Source organism: Eurosta solidaginis, chromosome 4, assembly GCF_040869045.1.
Source record: "Eurosta solidaginis isolate ZX-2024a chromosome 4, ASM4086904v1, whole genome shotgun sequence".
NCBI classification, from domain to species: Eukaryota; Metazoa; Arthropoda; class Insecta; order Diptera; family Tephritidae; genus Eurosta; species Eurosta solidaginis.
Genome location: NC_090322.1, coordinates 179,952,420 through 179,962,676, shown reverse-complemented (window position 1 = coordinate 179,962,676; position 10,257 = coordinate 179,952,420). Strand labels below are relative to the sequence as shown.

Genomic DNA, 10,257 nt, shown 5'->3' with positions numbered 1-10,257 from the left:
AAGCAATTTATTCCTAGGATCCCCCGGTTTGTGACAATTAAGCAAAAACCTCGATATGCTCCTCAATGTTGAGCTCTTTTCCCTCGATATATTGATGATGTTCACCAGCAGCATATTGGCAGGCCGGCACCCTCTTCCAATATGTCTTTTCGAGACCAGACGGCCCAACTGGTGAGGCGTAGTAAGTGAGCGGCCGGCCAATTGCTTTGTACGTGGTTAGCAATGTTTCTCTATATTTTCTCTAAGTGCTGCCGGCAAGCGCATTGGGTATTTCGTTGCGGCTTTGTACTTTAGGTACAATTTCGGTGGAATGCGCCTTGAGGGTGAGAGAATTACCGAACGTTGCCCATTAAGTGTTTGGCGGAACATCATCGACGAGTACATCCAATATTTGCGTCATATATTCCTTCCATGTCGTAAGTAGAATGGCCGCGGATTTAGTCGGTGATAATGCAACTTTGCCCGAGGTGAAGAATCTAGAAAAACTGGAAAGATAGCTATTTGTTACAGAAACTAGTTCGTCTGTTGGAGGACTGCGCGCCGTGCAGTCGTCGGCGTAGAAAATGTTAATAACTGGTTCTGGTGGGGTTGGGGGCTTTTATATGTAAAAATTTAACAGAATTAGGGTACCCCCGTTTAATTCTCTTAGGCTTTATGAAAACAAAATATAAAAATAAATTTATTTTAATTCTGTAAATAGGGCGTGGCACCGCTCACATTTGGTAGAAGAAACTTTTAAAACTTTTGCAAGCCGTGAATCAAAAGTCGGTGATATCATTTACGATTTGACGTAAATATGGTCTGGTTTAAACCGAGATTTTCTTCCAATTATTTTCCCTATAAACTGGCGGGACGGGACCAACATATAATATGCCAAGGGCGGCTGCAAGGTAGGTGGATTTTCATCGTGCACCTTGTCTTGGTAGAATGCATTCAATGTGCTTGCCAAACTAATTGGGGTTGAGTTTGTGCCATAGAAATCCTTTCCTCAATCTAGACAAGTATTTTTCTTAAAACTCAAAATTTTTTATTTTTCACTGGTTATAGAAATAATTTTCTTAAGAATAGATAGATTTGTGTTAAAAAAAAAAAAACAAAATAGGTTAAACGTGTAACTGTCATGGTAGTGTGTTTTGACGTGGCGGAACCCAAGCCCAGCGCACAACCTGCTCAGCGGGTATGAAAATATTACTTTCACGTTTATATAGCGAACCGCTTGATCCAAGACAGACGGTCGCTTTCAGCCACACCTTGTGGTGAACAGACGTTGCGGATAAAAATACCCCAGCTAGCCTTTAAACCGAGGATGTTAGAGTGGTTTAGCCACGTTTCCGTCTTCTAACATGAACACTGAACGGATGTACAGTGGCTACCCGGAGGATATTTGGCCACAAGCAGTCAGAAGTAGTGAGCTGCTTGAATCACATGCAAAAGAGTCGCTCTGGTCATTCCTAGGTGAACGGCAGTCAGAAACTTTTCCCACTTGCGTACTTGCGTGGGCTTCTTCACACGGCTCCACCCTCCAGGGCTTGATGGTGAATGAGGACCAACCACGGCATTGTTGGTAGCCATAATTTTGAAATTGCAAAACGAACCAGCATTAGCATAAACAACAACATCAGCACTGAAATCCAGCGAAGAATCACTCTTGCCAATAAATGCTACTTTGGACTAGGTAGGCAATTGAAAAATAAAATTCTCTCTAGGCGAACAAAAATCATGATCTACAAGTCACTTATTGTACCCATCCTACTATATGGTGCAGAGGCATGGGCCATTACGACATCAGATGAAACGGCTCTGGGAGTGTTCGAGAGAAAAGTTCTTCGAAAGATTTACGGACCTCTACGCATTGGTCACGGTGAGTACCGAAGAAGATTTACCGATGAGCTGTACGAGCTTTACGCAGACATCAACATTGTCCAGCGAGTAATGTGCAGCGCCTAAGCTGGCTAGGCCATGTTATGCGAATGAAAGATGATGCTCCGCATGGAAAAGTATTTTTATCGCAAATCTCCTATGGAAGTATTCATTTCAGCGTTTAAATCATTTTAAGCTCGTGACGTTTTTCTTTATTTATGTGAGAGCACATAGCTGCGTATATAATGTTCGGTTTTGCCCAAACTTAAACTTCCTTATTTATTTTGTTTTCGGCAAATAGACAAGCTCATGTAAAAAAAAATTTTCTTCACTTTTGGTAAAAATGCCGTAGTACTCATTTGGATCGAGCATACTCGATACCTTTTACTGAGTATGAGTACTAGCATTGATTCTTTTACCCGGTTACTATCACTATGTATATGTAATGTTAAGTAGAAAGTGGTAGCGGCAGAGCAAGGCTTTTTAGTCACAATTTCTTTTTTTAAATGAAGGAAGGTACGAAATTGCTCGAATATTTGATTAGAGAGAATATAGGAATTTTGTATTTCAATCGCTAAAAATTGTATGTTTACTTACAACAAAATGTCACAGCAGAAGGAAAAAGCGTATCACAATGTATGAGAGAAAAAAAGTTAAAATTTTGGCCCCTCCATGGTTTGAACTAGAACACTTGAAGCCATTCGAATAACTCTATTATTCCATTTTAGATTTTCACAAGTTTGTTTATCAAAGTTCATTATGCCAACAGTTGATTAGTTTAGATTATTGGAACAAACAGAAGTCTATGACTTATTATTCGAATACCTTACTAAAATCGAACGTTCGATTTTTATTTATTACCAAATGTACCAAATGTGTCTTCCTGGTTGAATTTAATTGTTAATTTTAAGGCTTAGGTTAGGTTGAACTGCCCGGTCAATAAAGACCTCAAATAGACCGAATGTGTCCATAGTATTACCAGAATTTGTTTGACGACCAAACGGAAGAACCCCAATCAGGTGCCCGAACATATGTTATAGAATAATTCCGTCCTCTTGGCAAATACTAGCAGTTTTCTAGAACCCAGCTTAATTGCTGCCTCGAGATCTGGCAACTCTGCCGCCCCTAATAGCTGGAGCCTTGACCTGGCGAGAGCAGGGCATAAACACAGAACGTGCCCAACCGTTTCTTCCTGCAGCTCACACTTACTACACTTGCTGTTACTGACGAAGCCTAACTTATAAGCATGTGATGCCAGAAGACAGTGTCCAGTTAGTATGCCCATCGTGAGCCTTATCTCTTCTCTCTTCAGAGATGTGAGCCACTTTGTGAGGCTTTGCACATAATCTTAGAAACTTTGCAGCCCCACGCTTTTGTCCACGCCGTTCCGGCTTGGTGGATTATATGCATCTCCTGTCTCTTTTGATTTCTCCCAAACGGATTGGGACGTCTATCGTCGACTCAGCGAGTGTTGCACCCTCCTTTGCCAACTCATTGGCCTTTTCATTACCTTCTATCCCTTTATGATCGGGAACCCAGTAAAGATGTATGGTCCGGCCTGAGCGAAGTTTTTGCGATGTTTCCTTGCATTGAATAACACTTCTTGATGAAGTAATGTGTGAGATTATTGCCTTAATCGCAGCCTGACTATAAATATATGAATTAATGCGACTGCAGCTTAAGCACGCTTCCTCCAGAGTTTCTGCTGCTTCTTCACTGCTATAATTTAAGCCTTAAATGCGCTGCAGTAATCTTGCAGCCTGTAGGATCTTCTTATTTCTGGGTCGACTCAGTAAACAGTAGGCGCCTTCCGTTAATTTGGAAATATCCGTATTAGAGCTTACGATTTCTCGAACATGTTCGAGAAGAGATTTCTCTTGAGTCTCGCCTTCTCGCGAGATTCTCGAATATCAAATTACGCGCAAGGCTCGTGAGATTCTCGAATCTCGAATTACTCGTAAGGCTCGCAAGCTTCTCGACATTCAATTTAATCGATTCGTTGGCTGTTTTAAATACAGCTTAAGATTTCTTCTGGAGCACAAGCCAAAATGTCCGCAAAACTACAAGTAAAAAACCCCAAAATGTTTATAATATTGCCAATGCTGAATTGAAAGTCGAGAAGAACGCTAGTATTACAAGTAATTCGAGATTCGAGAATCTCACGAGCCTTACGAGAAATTTGAGATACGAAAATCTCGCGAGCCTTACGAGTAATTCGAGATTCGAGAATCTCGCGAGAAGCCGTGTTCTTGATGTGTCGTTGAGAAATAAAATATTGCGAACAAAATTATATGTATAACAAATTTGATGTGAGTTAAATGTCATTGAAGCAATATAATCTACAAAAATATCACAAGTGAAAAGAAAACAAGTGTATAAATACTGTCCTTACAGCGCTTAAGTAAGAATGTCGAGAAGCTCGCGAGATTTACAAGGACTTCGAGACACGAGAATCTCGCGAGAAGTTGAGTTTTTGATTTCTCGGGTCTCGAAAATCTGGCTTGTGTTCGAGAAGAAATCGTAAGCTCTATTCCGTATACACGTGTTTAGTATGTTCTGCCATTTCTGCTCCCCGGCACCAACTCTCCGGCTCAATTGTGGCCCCAATATTTCTATCGAAGCTCAGGCACGGGACCATATATTCCGATTGCCCTATATTAGATGGCGCTATACTGCTGTGGCCATAAGGCCTGCACTCAAGCTGCCCCGAGGCCTTAGGCCTTGTTGCCGTTGCTAACGCGATGTTTTTGACCGTTAGGTCTGCAGGCGGAATGTGTAGAATGGCATGAAATGCTGCTGTGGGGGTGGTTTTTAAGGTTCGCGTTATGCTAATCATTGATACTCTGCATACCCTCTCAATTTTCTGAACTTTCCGATTCCGGCGAGAAAAGCCTGAGTGGGTATATAAACTATTCAGGAAATATTTAAATATTATATATTGGGAAAAATTACTAAAAATTATCAAAAATCGAAATTTTTCCAAATTCTTTCGAGTGGTTTGGTGATCATTGCGAATTCCCTTAGCTACAAAAATTAAGAAGAAGTCCATAATTTTTTTTAAGTTGAAAACCGAGTCCTTCTTTAATTAAAAATTCGCTCACAAAATACTTAGATGTGATGAGTGATAATCGCTTGGAATATTATATGAAAACTCAAAGAAATTTGTCCCATATTTTATTTATTTTCCGAGTTATTGCTCAACTATGACTTTATTTTATATATGGTTAGGACTAACTCATTCACAGTGAATTTTGAGGTTACCAAAACTACTTCTGTCCTATCGCTAGCCATTTCCAGCCCCATTTGCGCTAGCCATTTCTTTATTCTTCCTACTTCGTCATTACATAATGCTTGTAGCAGATCCAGATTCTTGGCCACTGCTTTTACGGCAATATCATCATAACAGCCGACAATGCGTGCATCCAAGAAGGTCGATTTGTAGCACACCGTCAAGCAACACATTCCATAGCGTTGGCCCTAGAAGAGATCCCTCAGGAAACCCGCCGGTGATGTTGTGTTGTCTTGGTTCCTCATCCGTATCAAAGAGAAGTACTCTTTCGGTAAAATAGCTACCATTTATTCCGAGCAGGTAAGCAGGTGTACCACAATTTTCCAACACCTTCATTATCTGCATACAGTTCGAGGTGTTGAAAGCATTTCTACTAACCAAAGTAATCACAGTGCACACAGTTTCCTTTTATTTTACCATCCGGTTATGGTTTCATGGGCTATACTGACAACCGTTTTTATTGCATCTGTCGTGGATTTGGTTTGCGAAATCCAATGTGACTATTTGACAGGCCGTCAAGGCTTAACACGGTCTGCTTAGGTGTTCAATGATAACAAACTCGAGAATCTTTCCTATCGAATCCAACATACAAACGTTTCCTTCAACATTTCCATGATCGTCTGTGCTAACACATACTCCAAACAGTACATATACCAATAGTTCACAAATATATATACCATTAGGCTCATAAAGTGTTAGCAGTAAATGTGTTTGTACGTTTGTTTTTATTAGTACGGAAGTACATACTAACATTTATTAATTACGGGTTAACCAGTTTTATCAAACTTGTATGAAGAGTTCCGAAATCTAGTTTTTTCAATGTCCAATTTTATGCGAATATGTTCGCCACTTTCTTCTTACATCTGCATCGTATTTGGTTGGTTTCCCTATTTTTAAAGTTTTTGCTTTCTCCAGATAACAGCATCGTTCATTTGGGCGAAACTGAGGCTCTTGGTTTAGATTCAACTTTTTTCTAAATCAGAGCTTTTCTGCCGAACTTTTCTTCTTACCTGACAGTGTTTTTAGGCCCATTTTCAAATACTTTTCGTCTCTCTTGTTAACAGGGATCGGTTGTTCTTAGTTACGGATAGAACGTTATTCTCCAACTGGTGGTCTGCTGATGGCTTTGGGCGGTCCCTTCTTGGCTTGTCCTCACCAAGCTGCCTTTGTTGAAGCGCAAAATAGTATTTCGGACACTGTCGAGGATGTAGGATGATCCTGTGACTTTCGACATATTTTTGTAACAAACATTTGGATTATTCGTCCGAATGTACAACAGTTTTTTACGTAGATCATCACTCAGCAGTGGACGCTGTTGAAGGCTTAACTTTAAGGGCTTATATATCTTTAAAAATGCCTTGAAACACCGATTCAAAAATAATATATTAAAAACGTTCTTTGTCATTACAAAAAACTGTCCTGTCATCGCATTACGCTATGAACGCTATGAAGTACATGTAACTATATCTTAATATATAAAAAACACGTGTCACAACATTTTTGGCCGCGATAGGCTCCTAAACTACTGAACCGATTTTGAATTTGTTTTGCACCCTGTGTGTAGTTTGATCTAACTTGAGAGATAGGATGGGTATTATCTCAGTTTATAGTCGCAATATTATATTATTGCAAATTTTTTGATTTGTTTATACGTAATAATAAAATGTTACGTATACGCACCGGCACTCACATTTTCAGGTGGTGCGGATATACTTCCGTGTAATTGCTTGGTGTTTAATTAAGCAACCTGATTATCAATAAAAAATATTATAGCGAATGATATCAAGTATAGCACATCACCGGGATCGCGAGAGGGTGGGGGGTTTCTGAGGTGGCCCGTGATTTAGAGGTACTATGACATTTATTTTTAATTCAGGAGAGTCTTTGGTTGTGTAGAGCGTAATTTTCACACCCCTGGGTGACTAGGGTCTCGAGATATAGGCCAAAACCTGGGCCAGTGAATGCCTAGACAGTGTTTATACAATATGGATATCAAATGAAAGCTGTTAATGAGTGATTTAGAACAGAGTAATATATTATCCAGAGAGAGACTGGGACTGGGACTATGACTAGGACTGGGGCAGAGAATCGGAGTGGAACTGGGACTGGAATAAAATACATACCACCCTCTGGGAGAGGCAATAAGGGATGCAGAAGAATTAGAAGAAATTGAGAGAAGAGAGAAGGAGATTGAGAAAGAGATAGAATGAGACGAAAGTGGAGATAGATGAAGGGGAAAAGACGGAGGGAGGAGTGAATAAAAGGATTATGAAAAAGTGAAGAGGGGGGAGGGCAGAGTCAGAGGGAAAAAGCTTATTAAAATGTATGCACATAGGCCAAATTTAGGGCAGGACTGCCGGGTCTTCTAGTATATATATATATATATTTATGTATATATTATTATATCGTCGAACGTGTTGCTATTTTATTTTGTGACAGTATTTGCTAAATATAAAGCAATGAAATGAACACATAAATGGAAGCAAAACTTGAAGTATTAACAAATAAAAGAAAAGTAAAAGTTTCCATGTACATATGTATAAGCATAGTAACGGTAACCATATGTTATGCAGGACAGTAGGTGTCGTATGTGAGGACTCTGTTCTGTATGTCTTCACATTACCCTGGGTCGTGCGAATACGGTATAGAAAAATTGCAGAAGACCGTTCCTAAATGCGAACTTATTCACAGGGGCCTTGAAGAAATTTTTACTCATTTATTTTTGTTGTTGGAAATGCAGTAAAAATTATGTTTAGAGCTGACCTGTTGTAATTTGGTCTTGAGAAGGTCTATATTTCGTTTTATAGTTTAGTTTTCCCTATTTTCAAAAGTTTTACCTTCTCCAGATTTGGCAAACTGATAATCATACTTTATTGGAATATAATTGGTCAAGCAACGAAATAATAAGAAACCAACTTCAGTGCTCAAAAGGCAATAACAAATGCAAAATAACCAAGTACCAATAAAAACTACCATTTTGGCTGTATTAGTAATGATAAAAAAACCTGATACAGCTGTGAAAACTGACGTTGAACAACACCACCTAAGGTTGTAAGACCTACACATAATCTTCGACACTTTACAGCCCCGCGTTTGAACCCACGCCTTTCCCGCTTGGTCGATCATGTGCACCTCTCGCCTTCGCTTAATCTCCTCCAGTCTAGTTGGGACGTCCACGGAGAAAGCTTAAAGGTATGCGCCCCTTTTAGCTAGTTCATCCGCTTTTTCATTCCCATCTATTCCCATATGCTCTGGGACCCAATATAGATGTATGCTTCTCCCTGTCCCAATTCTCTCCAGAGACTGCTTACACTCTAACACGCATTTAGATGCTGTGCTATGCGAGATTATTGCCTTAATTGCTGCTTGACTGTCAATATAAAAGTTGACAAGGTTGCAGCTTAAGCTATATTTTACTTACATGAAAAATCCAGTGTCACCAAATGCTCTTTTCTTATGCATGAGTCCCATTATAATTTTTGTGCACTGTTTGTATTTTGGCATTAAAAATATGCTCACCGGCTCCATATGTACATACATACATATACAATTATGTCCACATATGTATTAAGAAATGTAACATACTTAAGTATGTAGGTATTCTACAATATACGTGCCATTTCGGATTGTATGCTTTTCATTTGCTTTAGCTGATCCTATCGTCAGTAATTGTGTCGGTCGGTCAGCCAACATGTAATTCAATTTAAGAAAAATGCTAAAGATAATGGAGAAAATGTATGTGTGACTGTCTTCAAAAGGAAACTTAAAAAAAAAAAAATAAATGTTAGGCGCGATAACCTCCGAAGAGATCTAAGGCCGAGCTTCTCTTCCAATTTGCGTCGTGCTCCTCTTGATTTTTCCCTACAAATTGGCCGGACGGGACCTACATGTTTTATGCCGACTCCGAACGGCATCTGCAAGACAGATGAGTTTTCACTGAGAGCTTTTCATGGCAGAAATACAATCGGAGCGCTTGCCAGACACTGCCGAGGGGCGACCCCGCTTAGAAAAATTTTCTTCTAATTGAAAAATCTTATATCTAAAATTTTGATGTTGCTTTGCCCGGGAGTTGAACCCAGGGCATACGGTGTGATAGGCGGAGCACGCTACCATCACACCACGGTGGCCGCAAAAGGAAACTTACTCTTATGCATAATGAATGAGGAGGAACACGTGCAGACTGTGAGTATGAAAACAATAATAAAAGAAATTAGATAAGAGGCGTGAAATGGAAAAATTTCTCATAGTGAACAAGTTTTTCGGCCAAAAATAGCGACGACAAAAAGAAAAATGTTCTGAAGAAAAATAAGAAATTAATAAGTTAACTGTACATGGTTAAAGTTGCGTGCTTATTTTTTTTATCCTCCAGAAATTAGAGAAAATAGTTTTTGGATAAAAAGTTACGAATTTATTTTTATTCTTAAATTCTTAATAGAGAAACTGTAGAATTTCTTATATTTGAGTAAATGGAACAATGAGATGAAATAAAGAATATCATTTGTTTAGTTAAGCAGTATTTTATAATATAAGCAGACTCGGCAGATCCTGTTCTGCCCCAACTTTGGTCTATCACCCTACATTTTTCTTATTCTTTTATTCACTCCCCCTTCCTTTCTCCGAAGGCCTTGGGGAGTGTTATCGTGATTGGTGGTTCTTTGCCGGATGCAGATCCGGTACGTGCCGGTACCAAGCCCGACCATCTCGAGAACGATTTGCTATGACCACATGGGACCCGCTAGGCCATAACCGCCCTCCCACCCCCTAGATCTATGAGAAGTTCGGGGTCGCCAGGGCCTCGGCTGTTAATGAAAATGGATCCACCACGGTTAGGTGAGGTTGGCAATTGGGTTAGTGAAGCTACATATTGCACTGGCAACCCCTTGAAAGGGTTGCAGTACACAACCCCTTGAATTTATTTGGTATTTTAGTCACCTCTTACGACAGGCATACCTGCCGCGGGTATATTCTAACCCCCTAACCCGCTTTCTGCCTTTTCTTTATCTAACATTTTTTCTATCTTTTGTTCCATCCCCTTTTCCCTCTCCCATTCGGATCTATCCCTATCTCTCTATCTTCGTCTAACTCTAACTCTATCTCTTTCTCAATCT

General features: G+C 39.7%; 1 pseudogene; it reads right to left on the bottom strand.

Moving 5' to 3' along the window:
- Nucleotides 1-349: 349 nt before the first annotated feature.
- Nucleotides 350-10,257, bottom strand: part of LOC137248739 (integrator complex subunit 3 homolog) — a 32,712-nt pseudogene continuing 22,804 nt past the window's right edge.